This window comes from Phyllopteryx taeniolatus, chromosome 22 (genome assembly GCF_024500385.1).
Source record: "Phyllopteryx taeniolatus isolate TA_2022b chromosome 22, UOR_Ptae_1.2, whole genome shotgun sequence".
Classification (NCBI taxonomy): domain Eukaryota; kingdom Metazoa; phylum Chordata; class Actinopteri; order Syngnathiformes; family Syngnathidae; genus Phyllopteryx; species Phyllopteryx taeniolatus.
In genome coordinates, this window is record NC_084523.1 from 101,494 (window position 1) to 120,772 (window position 19,279).

Consider the following 19,279-nt stretch of genomic DNA (forward strand, 5'->3'; position numbering starts at 1 on the left):
CATCTTCTTCTTCCTCTTGGGCGCCCCGGAGGAAGCTTTCGCAGGGGCACAGCATTTCGGCGGCATTGTAAGGGCTTGCTTCACCAATCAAAAAAATTTGCGCTTAAACAAAAAAAGTTATTGCGAACACGAGACTGGCGAGACACAACAAGGGAAGATGCTGGGTGAGGCTGTAAAGATGTGCAGCCAATCAGCTCACGGGATAAATCCACTCGTGCTCTCGTTGGTCGATGTCGCGCCGGGAACCAATCACACGCCTTGTATGAGTGCCCGTACAGTACAGGCATGTACAAAGCTTCTGAGTCAACTCATCTCTTTGCTTGGCATGCAGGGAAACCTCTCGCACACATCAACATGAAACAACGCGTCTCCGCAATGTGGCTGTCGATATGGCTGTATTTATTTATTTTTAAATTATTTTTATTTATTTATTTTTTTAATGAATATTTTGGAAAAACCCGCGAAGCACTGAAGCTGCAAAACGTGGCGAGGGAACACTGTAACCCCAAATTGAGTCACCCATACTGTTTTAAGAGGTGTATTTTATGAAGGATCACAAATACATTTGACAGTTTACCACCAAAAGTCAAAGTTTCTTTACAGTCTTATTTCAATCAATAATTCACTTCTTGATATTGACGTCACGAAAACTTTGGACCAAATGCATGCATTGCTCAAAGGAAGTATGGGTCTTAATGGTCCATATTTCACAAACAAGTTTGTTTTATTATTATTATTTATTATTTTGGCAGTCATTTCCAATAATAATTCTTTTTGGAGCAATTGGGAAAGAACTAATTCGCTTTTGAACACTCCTTTCCGCCAAAATCTAAAATTGAAAAGCACTGGCATTGCTGGTGTGGGAAAAGGAATGTACTATACTATGAAGTGGAAGTAATTAGTCATATTTTATATATCATAGCTGTCAGATTGATCCCCTCACCTTCAAAGTGACAACTTTTCAGGAAAAAAACAAAAAACAGCTCACTTGAGTTTCCAAACACCGTTTTGTTCAAGCTGGTATTACAATACTTCCACACCTAAATGTCCTCCAACATGCGCCTTGATCGACAATTCTCTTCCTAAGGCCCGGGACACACAAAAGGATGTTTCCAATCTTAAAAGTTCATCTGCTCCAGACCGAACGCATGAACATAAAAAAAATCAGGCGTTTAATAACTTTTGTCATGTTGTGTGTGGTGTGCGCTGATAATCTCAAACACACAACACCACAAACAAGGATTCTGTTCCACCACGGGTCTGGAAACAAATTTGTAGAATGGCGATGTCGTCCATAAAGGACATTTGAAAACTTGTCTGGGCAAACCACCTTCATACAAAAAAAAAAAAAAAATGACATCGGGTGAGCCTTTTTTTTTTTTTTTTTAGCAGTTGTTTCCTTGTTCCTGAGTCAGGGCGCTTCTTGATTGGTTACATTCTGTTTCACGTCACAATCCACAACGTCATGACTGGGGGAGACTCTGTTTTCACACACGTGGAGATTTTGTAAGTCGGAAATATTTTTCAGCCCCGACCCATATCGGTCCCTATCTTCTGAACAAATCCATTCTTAAGTCATTTCAGATTTAAAGCAAAGCAAATTTATTTATATAGCGCATTTCATACACAAGGTATCTCAATGTGCTTTCATGATTTAAGAAGGTACACTGAATATAGATTTCAAATCAGAGCCAAAGTCATTTGTTTTAAGATTAAACATCCTGCCAATGTGAATATTCTCTTTCATCAGGTCCAGGGCTTGACATGAACTTTTTGCTCACCAGCCACTGCGGCTACTGGCTTCGCAGAGTTATTAGCCACTCATTATTTTCACGAGACACAATTTTGTGTTGGATAAATATAAATTTTTTTGGAGACTATGATGTTTGGTTTTCATTATTGGTAAACCATTATCATCAGCTTGCAAAAAACAAGGGCTTGTAATACCTTTATTTTACATGGGTTTCACTTTCCGCAATGAATGACACAAAAACTATAACTAATAACGACATCAAGATTTTTTTTTTTAGATCTTCCCTTAAGATCCAAAATATCTCAATCGAGACCTCAACACTCGATCAGCCATAGAATTTGAAAAATGTAGTTATTTTTGACAAAGTAACAAAGAGAAATTACAGGTTTTCAACTTCAGAGTGAAAGTAAATTGTCGACAGTAAGATAAAAAAAACAAAAAACTAAAAAGCTACTTTAGTACAATGTCCAGTAATCCCCACTCCACCTCTGGGATTAGGTTCCGGACCGGTTGCTGCGGCCACAACACAGAGTACTAACCACGATACGATCACGGCTTGGGTTGGCACGAAAGTTGTCTGTCTAAAACTGCTGGCTGCAGGAAGGCTGAAAGGAACCTGCAGGATGCTGAGCCAGGACGACAGTGAACCAATGTGAAAGGCATGATAGGCATTAAACTATTTATCAAGTGAATCATCTCAACATTTTACTGTATTGATAAGAATATCAATCAACATTTAATACAGATTACCATTTCAACCGCTTTTAGGCTCACATCGTGTCTGGTGATGAAATGTGACACGCATGTCACTCTCCACTTTATCATATTTTTTTTACTTCATAAAATAAAGATTGAAGCCATAATTTATTAACAATTAGACAGAATCATGATTATGTTTGCAATTTAACATTATGCAGAATCATTTTCATCCTATTACATAATAGACTGAAATAGCTTTCCCGCGTAATGTTCTTGGCAAAATAAAAAAAATATAGCAATTCAGACAAATTTGGACAAACTGTTCTGGAAGTGCACGGTAGGCAACTAGTGAGCTTCCCTGATTTGCTCAGTCATTTACAAGCAAAGATGGGGCGAGGTTCACCTCTTTGTGAACAAGTGCATGAGAAAATAGTCGAACAGTTTAAGGACAATGTTCCTCAATGTACAATTGCAAGGAATTTTGGAATTTCATCATCTACGGTCCATAATATCATCAAAAGGTTCAAAGAATCTGGAGTAATCACTGCATGTAAGCGGCAATGCCGAAAACCAACATTGAATGCCCGATCCCTCAGGCGGTACTGCATCAAAAACCAACATCAATGTGTAAAGGATGTCACCACATGGCCTCAAGAACACTTAAAAAAAAAAACAATGTCAGTAAATACAGTTCGGCGCTACATCCGTAAGTGCAACTTAAAACTACTATGCAAAGCAAAAGCCATTTATCAACAACACCCAGAAACGCCGCCGGCTTCTCTGGGCCCGAGCTCATCTAAGATGGACTGATGCAAAGTGGAAAAGTGTTCTGTGGTCCGACGAGTCCACATTTGAAATTGTTTTTGGAAATTATGGACGCCAGAGGAAAAGAACCATCCGGACTGTCATGGACGCAAAGTTCAAAAGCCAGCATCTGTGATGGTATGGGGCTGTGTTAGTGCCAATGGCATGGGTAACTTACACATCTGTGAAGGCACCATTAATTCTGAAAGGTACATAGAGGTTTTGGAGAAACATATGCTGCCATCAAAGCAACGTCTTTTTCATGGACGCCCCTGCTTATTTCAGCAAGACAAAGCCAAACCACATTCTGCACGTGTTACAACAGCGTGGCTTTGTAGTAAAAGAGTGCGGGTACTAGACTGGCCTGCCTGTAGTCCAGACCTGTCTCCCATTGAAAATGTGTGGCGCATTATGCGTAAAATATGACAAAGGAGACCCCAGACTGTTGAACAGCTGAAGCTGTACATCAAGCAAGAATGGGAAAGAATTCCCCCTACAAAGCCTCAGTTCGCAAACGTTTATTGAATGTTGTTAAAAGAAAAGGTGATGTAACACAGTGGTAAACATGACCCTGTCCCAGCTTTTTTGGAATGTGTTGTATAAAATTCAAAGTAAATGATTATTTGCGAAAAACAATAAACTTGATCAGTTTGAACATTAAATATCTTGTCTTTGTAGAGTATTCAATTCAATATAGTGTTAGATTTATCTTACCCAACATTATAAAAAATAGACACAAAAGGAATGAAGACGCTGGTTTCTGTTTCTCATGAGGAGGGCGTATGGGAGATTGTTCAGATCACAGCCTCTCAACACGCTCTAAACAATCTCCCCCGTCGCTCCTGCATTTATTTAAAATAGGAGGGATTTACAAGTCATAATGTTCTAAGCAATAGGACACAACACAAAATATTTGATAATAAGAGGGTTTTTTTCCCAGACATAGTATTCTAAGCAATAAGACACAACACATAATATTTGATAATAAGAGGGTTTTTCCCAGGCATAGTATTCTAAGCAATAAGACACAACACATAATATTGGACCAACACCTGTCACGATCCGACCACATCCGACCACATCCGATCACGTCCTTGCCATGGCACTTTCCTTCGCCTTCAAGACAGTTATGGAGATAGACACCATGGGAACGTTCAACACCAGCAAAGTTGTTTATGAGAAGTGGTTCAAGGATCACGGAGGCAACACAAAACATTGGACCAACACCTGTCACGACCCGACCACATCCGATCACGTCCTTGGTCCAGGCGCCCTTCCATCGGATGATGCTGAGTCTTCTTTTTGAAGGCGAGACATCTAAAATCGTCCATAATACTAATGCAAGCTAAGCAAATAAATGATAACTTCTATAATATATTTAACATATAGGTTGAACATGATTTCCAAATCATTGTATTCTGTTTTTATCTGTTTAACACAACGTTGGGGTTGTAGTTAAAAATAAAGGTTTTCACATCTCACATGCTTTAAGCACATTTAAACTTATTAAAACACACTTATTAATGTGTGCGTTACCACCTGTTCTCACTCTCACTTGCATAGTTTTCCAAATAAGAGATAAGTGTGCATGCTTCAAGCTGTTTATTTGAAAAGTAAAACATAATTGTTATTGCCAATTATTTACAATGCCCGTTGTGACAAGGCCGACAGCTCCAGCTAGAGAATATCCACTTTCGGAGATTCATTCAGCGTGCGGGGGACGACAGGTCACACACACTACAAAATGAAAAGGCACACAGGGTAAAAATATACAGCAACCTAAACACGCAAATCAGACAAAGAGGAGAGACCCTCCTCTCAGTGACCCACCACCTGTAAACCTATGGCAGCCCACCTGTTTTAGACTTGTCAAAAGCCTTTGATCCAATCAATATTGACATCCTCTGATGCCACAGTGCTGCAGTTTCCTATCAGGATGATGACTTGACTGCGAGTCCTTTTTATGGGAATCCAACAGTCGATGGTCCGACCCTGCCGAAATCCCCGGTAAGCCGACCGTGGCTGAACCGGGTGGAAAACCGGCAGCCCCGTCAAATCACAAATGGCTGTAGGAATTCCATTGATGTAGAAATACAAAGAAAAGATGGTTGGCTTGATAACTGCTCAAAACACTTGGTCCTCTCAAAAGAATTCTTACTTCAGTAATGCTTAAATAAATTCCATTATGACTTATCATTTGTAAATATTCAATTCTGCTTGTGAGTTGGTTACTTGGGCTGGTCTGTCAAAAACTGCATGTCTGCCATTGGGCACAACACCCACCACAGTTTCCATAGTGTAGTGGTTATCACGTTCGCCTAACATGCGAAAGGTCCCTGGTTTGAGACCAGGTGGAAACAGCTTTTCTTGCTTGTCAGGCAGCTGTTGTGCTGGTGATGCAGTGAATTTTACCATAGCTTAGTGGTGTGCATGTGCACCTCATGTGTGAAAGGTTCCTTGTTCAAATCTTAGTATGAGCAAGGACTGGTTATTGTTATTATTATTTTTAAAATTAATTTGCCTTGAAAAACAGCTTCGATAAAAACGTTCTCCCCTGCTCGGACACCGTGAATAGTTCTTCCAGTGAAGTGAGAATCAGGATCAAAAGGCTGCGTGTGAAGATTCTCAACTTTTGTGTGTGTGTGTGTGTGTGTGTGCGTTTGTGTGTGTGTGTGTGTATCTTGAAAACTGCGTTCCGTTTGTCTCAAAAATAAATGCGCTGATCTACAAACGCACCATCAACAATGCACAGCACAATTGAATATTTACAAATGCTAAGTTATGATAAATGCACACCATCCATCCGCATATCCGGCAGTAAGTCGGACTCGTTTCCGGTGAGGGTTGGACTCCGCCAAGGCTGCCCTTTGTCACTGATTCTGTTCCTAACTTTTATGGACAGAATTTCTCGATGCAGCGGAGCCGTAGAGGGGGTCCGGTTTGGTGGCCTCAGTATTGCATCTCTGCTTTTTGCAGATGATGTGGTTCTGTTGGCTTCATCAAGCCGTGATCTCCAACTCTCACTGGAGCGGTTCGCAGCTGAGTGTGAAGCGGCTGGGATGAGAATCAGCACCTCCAAATCTGAGACCATGGTCCTCAGTCGGAAAAGGGTGGCGTCCCCTCTCCGGGTCGGGGATGAGATCCTGCCCCAAGTGGAGAAGTTCAAGTATCTTGGGGTCTTGTTCACAAGTGAGGGAAGAATGGAACTTGAGCTCGACAGGCGGATCGGTGCAGCCTCTGCAGTGATGCGGACTTTGTATCGAGCCGTTGTGGTAAAGATGTCATGAACGGAACAAACCATAGGACCCAAAAATGCACGACTCCAAAAAAAATGGATAGTTTCAAAAAAAGAGGTTTAATATACAGGCAGAGGTCGGTACACAGGCAGGCAATCCAAAAAAGGCTACAGAATCCAAAAACATGAGGCACAAAGGCGAGGTCGATAATCGGAACAGGGTCTAGTCTTACTGTGAGTCTTTGACGTGGAAACAAGGAATGCTGGAACGTGACGACAAGGTACAACGAACTTGCGACGAAAAAGAATGAGACACAAGGTTAAATGCAATGGGTAATTCGGGTGAACGAGGCACAGGTGGTGAAGATGCTCTCAGGAGCAGGTGTGTGTGAAACAGGGGGAAGACAAAAACCGGAACACACACCCATGACAGTACCCATCCTTAACTGCCGGCCCCAGACGGCCCCGGAACCCCTGGATGCGCAACATGGAAGTCCCGAATAAGCGAGTCATCCACAATAAATGCAGACGGCACCCACGAACGTTCCTCAGACCCGTAGCCCTCCTAGTCCACCAGATATTGAAACCCCCTCTCCCTCCGACGAGACGACAACAGCCGCCTCATAGAGAAGACAGGGCCTCCATCCACAAACCGGGGGTGAGGAGGGGGCCTGGAAGGTGGGACCAGAGGGGACTCCCGGGCGGGCTTGAGCAGGCTGACGTGAAAAGTAGGGTGGACCCGCATCGACTTAGGGTTGATTATCTTTGTGATGGGGAAGGGCCCAATGAACCTGGGAGTGAGCTTCCGGGACTCCACCCGGAGTGGAATATGCTTGGTGGAGAGCCAAACTCGCTTACACACTTTGTAGTTCGGGGCCGGTGTCCTCCTACGGTCAGCTGGCGCAGCAGCATCTGGCGGGCTCGCTCCCAGGTCCTCCTGCAGCGTCTCACCAATGTCAATGCCACTGGAACTGTGGACTCTGGGGCTGTGGCAGGAAATAGAGATGGTTGGTAACCATGCACAACGTGAAAAGGCGATAGACCAGTGGATGCAGAGGGGAGGGAATTGTGAGAGAACTCGACCCAAACCAGCTTCTGAGACCAGGATTGTGGCTCCTGTGAAGCGAGACATCGGAGCCCAGTCTCCAGGTCCTGGTTCAGCCTCTCGGTTTGTCAGTTGGTTTCAGGATGAAACCCAGATGACAGACTGACGGTAGCACCCATTACACTGCAAAACTCCTTCCAAAATCGTGAAATGAATTGGGGGCCCCTATCAGATACCACATTCTTGGGAAAACCATGAAACTTGAATACCTGGTTAATCATCAACTCGGCACTTTAGCTGAGGGGAGTTTCGGAAGTGCAATGAAGTGTGCCATCTTAGAGAATTGGGCAGCCGTGGCCCAATGGTTAAGATCCTTACCTACCACTGTGGGGGACCTAGGTTCAAGACCCTGACTGGACCATCCGCCAACATCCCCCAGACTCACGGCTGTGGTGTCCTTGAGCAAGACACTGATACCCCGAAATGCTCCCTGGGTGCTTCAGCTTTCCCCTGCTCCATTGTGTTCCACTAACATGTGTATGTGTTCACTGTGATGGGTTAAATGCAGAGAACAAATTTTGTGTGCATGCATGTTCATGACAATAAAAGATGATTCTAAAAAAATTATATTTTAAAATCTGTGAGAATGGTGGTATTACCTTTAGAGACCGGTAATCCTGTCACAAAGTCTACGGAAATGTCTGACCAACGACGTTGTGGTATTGGCAGGGGTCGCAACTCCCCAGAAAGACATTGACGAGAGGGCCTTTTAGCAGCACATACCTGACAAGCATTGACGTAATCGATAACATCCTTCCTAACATTAGGCCACCAAAAGCGCTGTTCGACCACAGATTGCGTTTTGGCAATGCCTGAGTGACATACGGTATGGTTAGTGTGAGCCCAGTGGATGACTCTTCCCCTTAAGATCGGAACCACATAAAGCCTGTTTTAAGGGCAATCTTCAGGGCTAAGAGTGTTCTTCAGAGCCTCTTTAACCGCAGTTTAAAACGTCCCAAACAAAAGCAGAAATGAAACATGACTTGGGCAAAATAGTCTTAGGGTCGGAAAAATGAATTATTTTCACAGAAAATACGTAATAAAGCATCTGGTTTACCATTCTTAGAACCAGGTTGGTAGGATAACATGAAATTAAATTTAGTGAAGAACAGAGCCCATCTAGTCTGCCTCGCATTTAATCTTTTAGCAGATTTAATATACTCAAGGCTCTTGTGATCTGTCCATACTAAAAACGAAGTCTGTGCCCCCTCTAGCCAGTGCCTCCACTCCACCAAAGCCACCTTGACCGCCAGCAGTTCACGATCACCTATGTCATAATTTCTATCGGCTGGAGTCAGTTTTTGAAAGAACAGGATCATCTGGCACAGTGACCAGAACAGGACCCAGCGGGAAGAACATGGCGTCACCCTGGACACCACCAAACTGCCTCCCACCGTCCTCAGCCTGCCAACCATACCTACCCTCCTCCAGTAAGCCCTATCGTTAAGTATTTTCTGTCCTTTTCATCTGTCCCCCCCACTTGTCCTAGTTATTCACCATGTTCCACGTCTTACTCACAGGTCATAGTTTGTTTCCAGTTTTAGATATTCAAGTGTGTCTTTGTTACTTTGGTTTTGTTGTTATCTGTTGTGGGACTTTGTTTAGTTTTGCATTATCCAATATCCTTGTTTGTCATTTTTGAAGATTAAATAATATTTTTTGAGACTCCCGCACTCCTGGCTTGCCTCTCTGCTTCCCTGCACTTGGGTCCTCCATGTTCTTGCCTTGCGTTCCGCGCCTTCGCCCTAACCACGAACATGACAAAAGAAGGTGCTAAGCCGAAGCTCTTGATTTACTGGTCGATCTACGTTCCTACCCTCACCTATGGTCACGAGCTGTGGGTCGTGGCCGAAAGAACAAGATCCCGGATACAAGCGGCCGAAATTAGTTTCCTCCACACGGTTTGCGTTGACAGTGTAGCATGAGTTAGCGTGACGCAGACATTTCTGGTGAACGTAACAAATACAGCATTCTGAATTGGGTTTAATACCACATGCAAAACTGCACACGAGCTCGCCAGGAGTTGAACCTAGAATCTTCTGATCAATAGTCAGACGCATTATCCATTGCGCCACTAGCCCCACAAAAGCATTGGGCCCTCTGCAAGCCCCTGTGGATGATTTTTACCGTCCCACAAACCAAACGGCAGCACTAAAAAAAGTAATTGCAGGGGTTCACTTCTGCCGTGACCCGGATTTGAACCGGGGTTGCTGCGGCCACAACGCAGAGTACTAACCACTATACGATCACGGCTTGGGTAGGTAGGACCTGGCACGAAAGTCGTCTGTCTAAAACTGTTGGCTGTACCAAGGCTGAAAGGAAACCCTGCATGATGCTGAGCCAGGACGACAGTGAATTAATGTGAAGGGCATGATAGGCATTAAACTGTCGATCAAGTGAATCATCTCAACATTTTACTGTATTGATAAGAATATTAATCAACATTTAATACAGATTACCATTTCAACCGCTTTTGTGATCACATCTTCTGTGGTGATGAAATGTGCCACTCATGTCACTCTCCACTTTGTCATATTTTTTTAGATTATAAATGATGAGCTCATCAGAGGGACAGCCGAGGTTGGATGTTTTGGAGACAAATTTAGAGAGAGCAAACTTTGATGGTTTGGACACGTCCAGAGGAGAAATAGTATATTGGTAGAAGGATGATGAGGATGGAGCTGCCAGGCAAGAGAGCGAGAGGAAGACCAAAGAGAAGGTTGATGGATGTCGTGAGGGAAGACATGAGGGCAGTTGATGTTCGAGAGGAGGATGCAGGAGATAGGCTTACATGGAAAAGGATGACACGCTGTGGCGACCCCTAAAGGAACAAGCCCAAAAGAAAAGAAGACCATCTCATCAAAACACTTTGACAAGACAATATAAGTATAAATATTCTGTTTGAGAATGAGTCATATCAACCTTATTTGCCATTCTATGGTTGTAGGATTTTGTGGCAAATATGTATAAAAGTCTTCCAAAGGTTTTTTTTTTCTTCCCCAGTGGAACTCATCAGCCTTTATTCTTGACTAATGTAATTAAAAGTCTTTATTCTATCTCAGCTTCATTGCAACAAATAGACTTTATTAGGCTTAAAGTGATTCCACATCAAAAAGAAAACAGGAGGAGAATTCCAATTTGTTTGAAGTTCACAAATTTGAATTTATACATCCACTTTGCCTCACTCTTCCCCGATGAACATGACATTTAACCACAATTTAAGCGAAGACTGAAAAAAAGGTCCGTTGAATTCACTTATTTTGAACATGTACATCAGTTGCACATGATGAAAATGTGGTAATTTCATCATGTCCAGGCTCCATTACCTTAAATGTGTCTCTAAATTGATTCCTCAATGTTCATTTTTATTGACGGTATTACATAGTATTAAAGTAATTTCAGTATGTCCCTGCACTCCCAAAAAATAACTTTGAATTTATTAAATTTGAACATGTACATCGGTTGCACATGATTAAAATGTGGTAAACTTACGTCATTTTCAAAAAGAGGGGAAAATTACATAATTTACCACGTTTTAATCAAGTGCAACCGATGTTCAAATTAAGTAAATTAAAACAACATTTTATTCAGTATAGTACCCTGTTTAGCTCTGTAAATATATTTATAAATTTCCTTTCCCAAATGTATTGAAGCCACACATATTATAACTCAACTGATTTGGACTAAACTGAGAAACAAAACATTTTTATTATTTAACCTTTAAACAACGTCTTTAAAATTCCAGTTTGAAACTGAGAAAAGGCGCAAATAAGTACAATTGTCTGCTACTTCAGAGGTTAAATTGACAGTAATAAAATAAATATGAAAGAGGTCAGTAGAAAATTATACATCAAATATGAAAAAATAAATTATACAATTACACAAACCATACAATTATACAAAAATAAATTATTACAAAATTAAACGATCTAAAAAATGCAAGTCGCAGTGGCAATTTCGACTTAACTCACAAACGGCAACTTCATGTAAAAAAATTAAAGAAACATTTAACATGTTTTTCTGTTGGCAGCACATTTACGACTCCGAGAACAGGAGCAGACTGTTCTTCATTCCAAGTGCTCTGTTGAAGAGTTTACGCCCATCCATGTCCATAATAATCTTTTGCACGACCTCAAAGGTGTAACGGAGTTTACTGGGGTATCTGAGATTGAGCACATAAATGAGTCCAAAAAGCATAGCAAAGGCTAGTGCTACACTACAGTATGTAGGTTTTGCAAAACCTTGATGACTTCAAGGACAACTCCATCATGCAGTCATCACTTGAGGCATGTTCTTTGAGGACATAAATGCCCATTGTTGTGTCATTAATGGCAAAAAAGAAACAAGGTCGAAAAATTATTACCAACCAAAGCCGAATGAATTCTGCTTACCTTTTTGACGTTCTTCTACATTCACAATTTTCACTCGATTCACACCATTCTAATTTCGACACATTCCAAAAATTCACGCCAAATGTGCTTGCATTGTTCTCACTCCAAAAACTTTGTGGAATTTTTGGAAAACTCAGTTTTCATCACTAAAATCCCAGTGCAATGCAGGAAGGCCGTGTGAAAGCGAGGGCTGTCAGGTCCTTGTTTCAGCACGTGACGGCCAGCTGGAATGCTGGCCGTCCGGCTGCCCTCCAGTCTCCAGCCTCTCAATCCTGATTCCCCTTCACTGACAGAACCATTCACGGTGTCCGCGCAGGAGACTGGGATTCGATTCCCCCACGGTGAGAAGGTTTTTGCCAGCTTCACCTTTTGGTGAAGCTGCTTTTCATGGAAGATTTATAATAATAATAATGACAATTTAAAAAAGGCCTTGTTCACAACCAGACTTAAAACAAGGGACCTTTCACATGGGAGGTGCACATGATCACCACTAAACGACAGTAACATCCACTCCACTTAAGATTTACAACGTGACCAGCAAACCACGTGCAACAGCTCTGACGAGAGAGACAAAAAATAACCTGTTTCCACCCGGTCTCAAACCAGGGACCTTTCGTGTGTTAAGCTAACGTGAAAACCACTACACTATGGAAACTGTTGTGGCTGTAATACCCAAGAGTGGACATGGAGTTAATTACAGACCGGGCCAGCGTATGAATATTTTGAATGCTAAGGCATGATAAATTCACACATAAAAAAGAAAAGAAAACGTAAATCACTGATATATTTGTGGATCTGACAAACATGTAAATAATTTTGAGACAAATCTCCCCCCTTAGTTGTAGATATCAGATTTAAAAAGAAAAAGAAAAAAAAGCTTTGTTTCTACCCATGGACGTTTCTCATATGAAGGGAACATGATAGCCACTACACTACAAAACTGCTACTTATGCTGCATTCACACAGGATGCTACAGCGACTTGTTGCTGTGCGTCACTCGTGGGCGTTTGATCGCGGGTGGTCATCGCGCACGTAGCCTACCAGAGAAGAGGGGGAGGGGCCTTACCTGTTGGAGGTGTGAACAACCGCACATCCTCATGATGCAATAGTGATGGGCACGGCAATTCTTTTGAGTGTACTGCATCATTTAAAACATCCATCCATCCATCCATTTTCTGAGCCGCTTCTCCTCACTAGGGTCGCGGGGGTGCTGGAGCCTATCCCAGCTGTCATCGGTCAGGAGGCGGGGTACACCCTGAACTGGTTGCCAGCCAATCGCAGGGCACATAGAAACAAACAACCATTTGCACTCACAGTCATGCCTACGGGCAATTTAGCATCTCCAATGAATGCATGTTTTTGGGATGTGGGAGGAAACCGGAGTGCCCGGAGAAAACCCACGCAGGCACGGGGAGAACATGCAAACTCCACACAGGCGGGGACGAGGATTGAACCCCGCACCTCAGAACTGTGAGGCTGACGCTCTAACCAGTCGGCCACCGTGCCGCCTCATTTAAAACAGTTCTTTAAAAAGATTCGTTCACCGAATCGTTCAGTTCATTTTCAGAGACTCATTCAAGTGCTTCCTCATTCCGTTCATGATCCATCCCTGAGGTTCATGTTCACTCAACACATTCACCGAAGGACGATGCGTTGTTGTTGTCACGTAAACTAGGAAAGGCGGGGAGATTTTAAAAAACAAAAACCGTCAGCGAAATTACCACCTACCTATCTCTGTCTCGGCAAGCTCTTGAACACCCGGCATCGGTTGTGACTCATGAACATGTGTGCGAGCTCAGCTACCGAACATCCTTCTGCATCCCCTGACGTCCAGCGAGGATCTCACTTTTCTGCATTCCACCGCGGTGGACAGCGTCGTTGACCAGCACCCGCCACCCGGGCTTCCTGCTCACTGTTATTGTCATCTGATTAGCGTCTTTGGGTGTCTTGCGAAGCGCTTCATAAGTTTATTGTATTATTATTATTATTATTATGAAATAAAAAGCTTAATAATCGCATTAGAGACACAGAGGGAATTATATGTGTACGTACATACATTTATTATTAATTTACATTTATTTTAATTATGTGTGCTTGTTTCTATGTGCTTGACTGACTCAACATTAGCCGTTAGCTTGAAGAAACGGCTGCTAGTGCAAGCTATCCCTCGTGTAAAAACCACGTGTTAATTGCAGATATATTTGTGCCAAAGATTTTGACAAAAATCTCTCCCATAGTTTTTCATGGCAGATCAAAAGAATAAAGAACAACTAACAAGCCTTGTTTCCACCCGGTTTCGAACCAGGGACTTTTTGCGTGTGAGGCAAACGTGATAACCACTACACTATGGAAACTGCTGGTTTGCTTTGTCCAACAGCCCCAACAGTACTTTTGGGAGCTGCCAGCCAGCAACCCAATGGAAAAAAAATCTGCATTTGACGTTTTGGACGGTAAATTGAACAGATTCACGACTACCATCTACACATCCAGGAGAAACAAGTCATCAGGGGCCTCATGTGCAAAAACCTGTGTGGCTTTCCTACTGAAACATGGCGTTGCTCAAACCCAGAAAACGTCTGCACAAAAACGTGGTGCACGTTCTTTTTCACGGCAAAGTTCAGATGTATCAAGAGTGAAATGAGCATGGAAATGTGCGGTGCCTGACGCCAACTTCATGGCTGGCGTACGCACGTTTCTGCAGCTGTTGGTGATGGTGGGAAGGGTTAGAGAGACACGGGGACCTGCGCTCGGAGGATGTGCCCAAAACCGTGGTAGATGTTTGAATTTCTTCGCGTGCCCTCTGGCCTGAACGGTAACTTCCAAAAACAAAAGTAACGAGACGACAAATCCGGAAAAGAGAGACAAATGAAACCAAATGGCCTGTGCTGCATATTTATTCCTTGGGCGACCCTCCAATGAAGCGAAGAGAAAGATAGCCAGAAGTTTGATATTTGCCTGACATTCGCCAGGAACTCTCTACAAGTTACGTGACAATTTTCACTGCAAATCAATCCAAACACTTTTTCTCATTCTGATTGCTGTTGTAGTTGGCAATGGGTTGCGGGTCATCATTGCCCCGTGACCGTCTCGCCCCACCCCTGCCAGTCTCCCCAATTTGAATGCATGGCACCCCAGCACACATGATCACAGTACAGCAATAATGGTTATGTTTAGGAATATGTTTGACGATTATTGCCTTTTTGTGATTTTTAATTGCATCCAGTTTTTCTATGATGCAAGATATCAGCAAACCTTGACCTGTAGTAAGTAGTGTACTCTCATTGCCAACTACTACAGCAAACACAATGAAAATAAACATCTTTTATTTGATATATGCTGATTTGTTCCACATTCGTCACCCTTGGATGGGTAACTTGTAGACGGTCCCTAACACAGACTGAAAGCAACATGTCGACTCAAGCGCCATTTTTGCCGTTATTACATCTACATTTGGAGTGACCAGGAATCCAGCCGCAAGTTTTTTTTTACGGACAGTTTCCGAAATTGTCCTCCACATACTACACGTGAAATAGTCAAAATTGTTGTAATGAGGCCGAGTACGAGCGTCTGAGAACTGAATGTTAGGCGAATATCAAACATCCGGGCAACTTTCTCTCGGTATATTTATTAAGATGTGAATGAGCAAGTTTGACTTTTACTCGTTGGGAAAATAAGCGTTCGAATATAACCTATTTTGAGGTTTGCTGTTTTTCCAAACTCTTTTCAGTTCGAGCTGTGCAGTATGTGTAACCAAGGAGACGCTGCGCTCTTTGTGACGTACGCAGTCACGTGATGAAAGAGCATCAGTGTATAGAAAACCTCAGGGGGCTTTCCAAAAGTAATCAGTTCCAAGACCAGCAAGAAGCTCATATCGTGACTTCAACCATGGAGGGTCCATCTTTCATCAGGTATGTAAACGTTGACGAGACGTTAAAGGACTTGCTCGTAATCTTCTTCTTCTTCTTTTCCTTTCGGCTTGTCCCGTTAGGGGTCGCCACAGGGTGTCATCCTTTTCCATCTAAGCCTATCTCCTGCATCCTCCTCTCGAACACCAACTGCCATCAGGTCTTCCCTCACGACATCCATCAACCTTCTCTTTGGTCTTCCTCGAGCTCTCTTGCCTGGTAGCTCCATCCTCATCATCCTTCTACCAATATACTATTTCTCCTCTGGACGTGTCCAAACCATCAAAGTTTGCTCTCTCTAAATTTGTCTCCAAAACATCGAACCTTGGCTGTCCCTCTGATGAGCTCATTTCTAATTTTATCCAACCTGGTCACTCCGAGAGCGAACCTCAACATCTTCATTTCCGCCCCCTCCAACTCTGCTTCCTGTTGTCTCTTCAGTGCCACTGTCTCTAATCCGTACATCATGGCTGGTCACACCACTGTTTTATAAATTTTGCCCTTCACCCTAGCAAGGACTCTTCTGTCCCATAACACACCTGACACCTTCCTCCACCCGTTCCAACCTGCTTGGACCCATTTCTTCACTTCCTGACCACACTCAACATTGCTCTGGACGGTTGACCCCAAGTATTTAAAGTCCTCCACCCTTGCCATCTCTTCTCCCTGTAGCCTCATTCTTCCCCCACCACCCCTCTCATTCATGCACATATATTCTGTTTTACTTCGGCTAATCTTCATTCCTCTTCTTTCCAGTGCATGCCTCCATCTTTCTAACTGTTCCTCCAGCTGCTCCCTGCTTTCACTGCAGATCACAATGTCATCTGCAAACATCATGGTCCACGGGGATTCCAGTCTAACCTCATCTGTCAGCCTATCCATCACCACTGCAAAAAGGAAGGGGCTCAGGACTGATCCCTGATGCAGTCCTACCTCCACCTTAAATTCGTCTGTCACACCTACAGCACACCTCACCGCTGTTCTGCTGCCCTCGTACATGTCCTGTATTATTCTAACATACTTCTCTGCCACTCCAGACTTCCGCATGCAGTACCACAGTTCCTCTCTGGGTACTCTGTCATAGGCTTTCTCTAGATCTACAAAGACACAATGTAGCTCCTTCTGACCTCTGTACTTTTCTATCAACATCCTCAAGGCAAATAATGCATCTGTGGTACTCTTTCTAGGCATGAAACCATACTGTTGCTCGCAAATACTCACTTCTGTCCTGAGTCTCGCCTCCACTACTCTTTCCCATAACTTCATTGTGTGGCTCATCAACTTTATTCCTCTATAGTTCCCACAGCTCTGCACATCACCTTTGTTCTTAAAAATGGGCACCAGTACACTTTTCCTCCAATCCTCAGGCATCTTCTCACGCACTTGAATTCTATTGAACAAGCTGGTCAAAAACTCCACAGCCACCTCTCCTAGATGCTTCCATACCTCCACAGGAATGTCATCAGGACCAACTGCCTTTCCATTTTTCATCCTCTTTAATGCCTTTCTAACTTCCCCCTTACTAATCATTGCCACTTCCTGGTCCACCACAGTTGCCTCCTCTACTCTTCCTTCCCTCTCATTTTCCTCATTCATCAACTCCTCAAAGTATTCTTTCCATCTAGCTAGCACACTGCTGGCACCAGTCAACATATTTCCATCTCTATCCTTAATCACCCTAACCTGCTGCACTATCCTTCCCATCTCTATCCCTCTGTCTGGCCCGCCTGTATAGATCCTTTTCTCCTTCTTTAGTGTCCAACCTGCCATACATGTCATCATATGCCTCTTGTTTGGCCTTTGCCACCTCTACCTTTGCCCTGTGTCGCATCTCAATGTATTCCTTTCACCCCTCCTGGGTCCTCTCAGTGTCCCACTTCTTCTTAGCTAACCTTTTTCCTTGTAGGATTTCCTGTACTGTGAAGTTCCACCACCAAGTCTCCTTTTCTCCTTTCCTGTCAGAAGATACACCAAGTACTCTCCTGCCTTCCTCTCTGATCACCTTGGCTGCAGTGGTCCAGTCTTCTGGAAGCTCCTCCCATCCACCGAGGGCCTTTCTCACCTCTTCCCGAAAAGCTGCACAACACTCGTCCTGTCTCAGCTTCCACCACATGGTTCTCTTCTCTGCCTTTGTCTTCCTAATCTTCCTCCCCACCACCAGAGTCATCTTACACACCACCATTCTATGCTGTCTAGCCACACTCTCCCCTACCACTACCTTACAGTCGGTAACCTCCTTCAGATTACATCGTTGCAAAGTCTACCATCATCTGTCCCTCCAAGTTCCTTTCCTGGATGCCGTACTTACCCATCACTTCTTCATCACCCCTATTACCTTCACCAACATGTCCATTACAATCTGCACCAATTACGACACTCTCTCTGTCTGGGATGCTCAGAACTACTTCGTCTTGCTCCTTCCTTCTCTTTCATCTCTAGGTCACATCCTACCTGTGGGGCATAGCCACTTATCACATTATACATAACACCCTCAATTTCAAGTTTCAGCCTCATCACTCGATCTGATACTCTTTTCACCTCCAAGACATTCTGAGCCAACTCTTCTTTTAAAATAACCCCGAGTCCATTTCTCTTCCCATCTACACCATGGTAAAATAATTTAAACCCTGCCCCTAAACTTCTAGCCTTACTGCCTTTCCACCTGGTCTCCTGGACACACAATATATCAACCTTTCTCCTTATCATCATGTCAACCAACTCCCGAGATTTTCCTGTCATAGTCCCAACATTCAAAGTCCCCACATTCAGTTCTAGGCTCTGTGCTTTCCTCTTCTCTCTCTGCCGAAGAACCCGCTTTCCACCTCTTCTTCTTCTTTGACTTCGACCCACAGTAGCTGAATTTTCAACGGCGCCCTGCAGGTTGGCGGACGTTGTTAACCCGGGCCATGAGCGATCCGGTATGGAATTCTTTGGATGAACGCTCATATTTGTTTGGCAAATTTTAAGCCGGATGCCCTTCCTGACGCAATCCTCTGCATTTATCCGGGCTTTGGACTGGCCTACAGTTTGCACTGACTTGTGCCCCCCATAGGCCTGCATTAAAAAAATTCTTGCGTTGGCCGGGAATCGAACCCAGGTCAACTGCTTGGAAGGTAGCTATGCTCACCACTATATCACCAACGCCTGCGTCTTTACCACCAACACCTGCATACTATATATGTGGCTGATATAACCACTGACCATTTTAAATCATGGAGTGAGATTTTTTGGAAACTGAACCAATGTCCAAGCATAAACCCAATAAAAAGATATTACAAACAAATGAGCTTCACAAAACATGTGGAAGTATAGTCTCAATATTAGTAGATACAGTGTCAAAACAAATTTCAAAACAGACAAATTAAAACCGCAAAAAAATATTCAAGA

General features: G+C 43.4%; 4 non-coding genes across 4 annotated transcripts; 1 reads left to right on the top strand and 3 right to left on the bottom strand.

Moving 5' to 3' along the window:
* The first annotated feature begins 5,543 nt into the window (after nucleotides 1-5,543).
* Nucleotides 5,544-5,616, top strand: trnav-aac (transfer RNA valine (anticodon AAC)). The gene has a single exon. It is a non-coding gene; the product is annotated as a tRNA-Val (tRNA).
* Nucleotides 5,617-9,777: 4,161 nt separating this feature from the next.
* trnah-gug (transfer RNA histidin (anticodon GUG)) lies at nucleotides 9,778-9,849 on the bottom strand. The gene has a single exon. It is a non-coding gene; the product is annotated as a tRNA-His (tRNA).
* A 4,419-nt stretch (nucleotides 9,850-14,268) lies between these two features.
* trnav-cac (transfer RNA valine (anticodon CAC)) lies at nucleotides 14,269-14,341 on the bottom strand. Its single transcript has one exon. It is a non-coding gene; the product is annotated as a tRNA-Val (tRNA).
* A 4,623-nt stretch (nucleotides 14,342-18,964) lies between these two features.
* On the bottom strand, nucleotides 18,965-19,036 carry trnag-ucc (transfer RNA glycine (anticodon UCC)). Its single transcript has one exon. It is a non-coding gene; the product is annotated as a tRNA-Gly (tRNA).
* Between the last annotated feature and the right edge of the window lie 243 nt (nucleotides 19,037-19,279).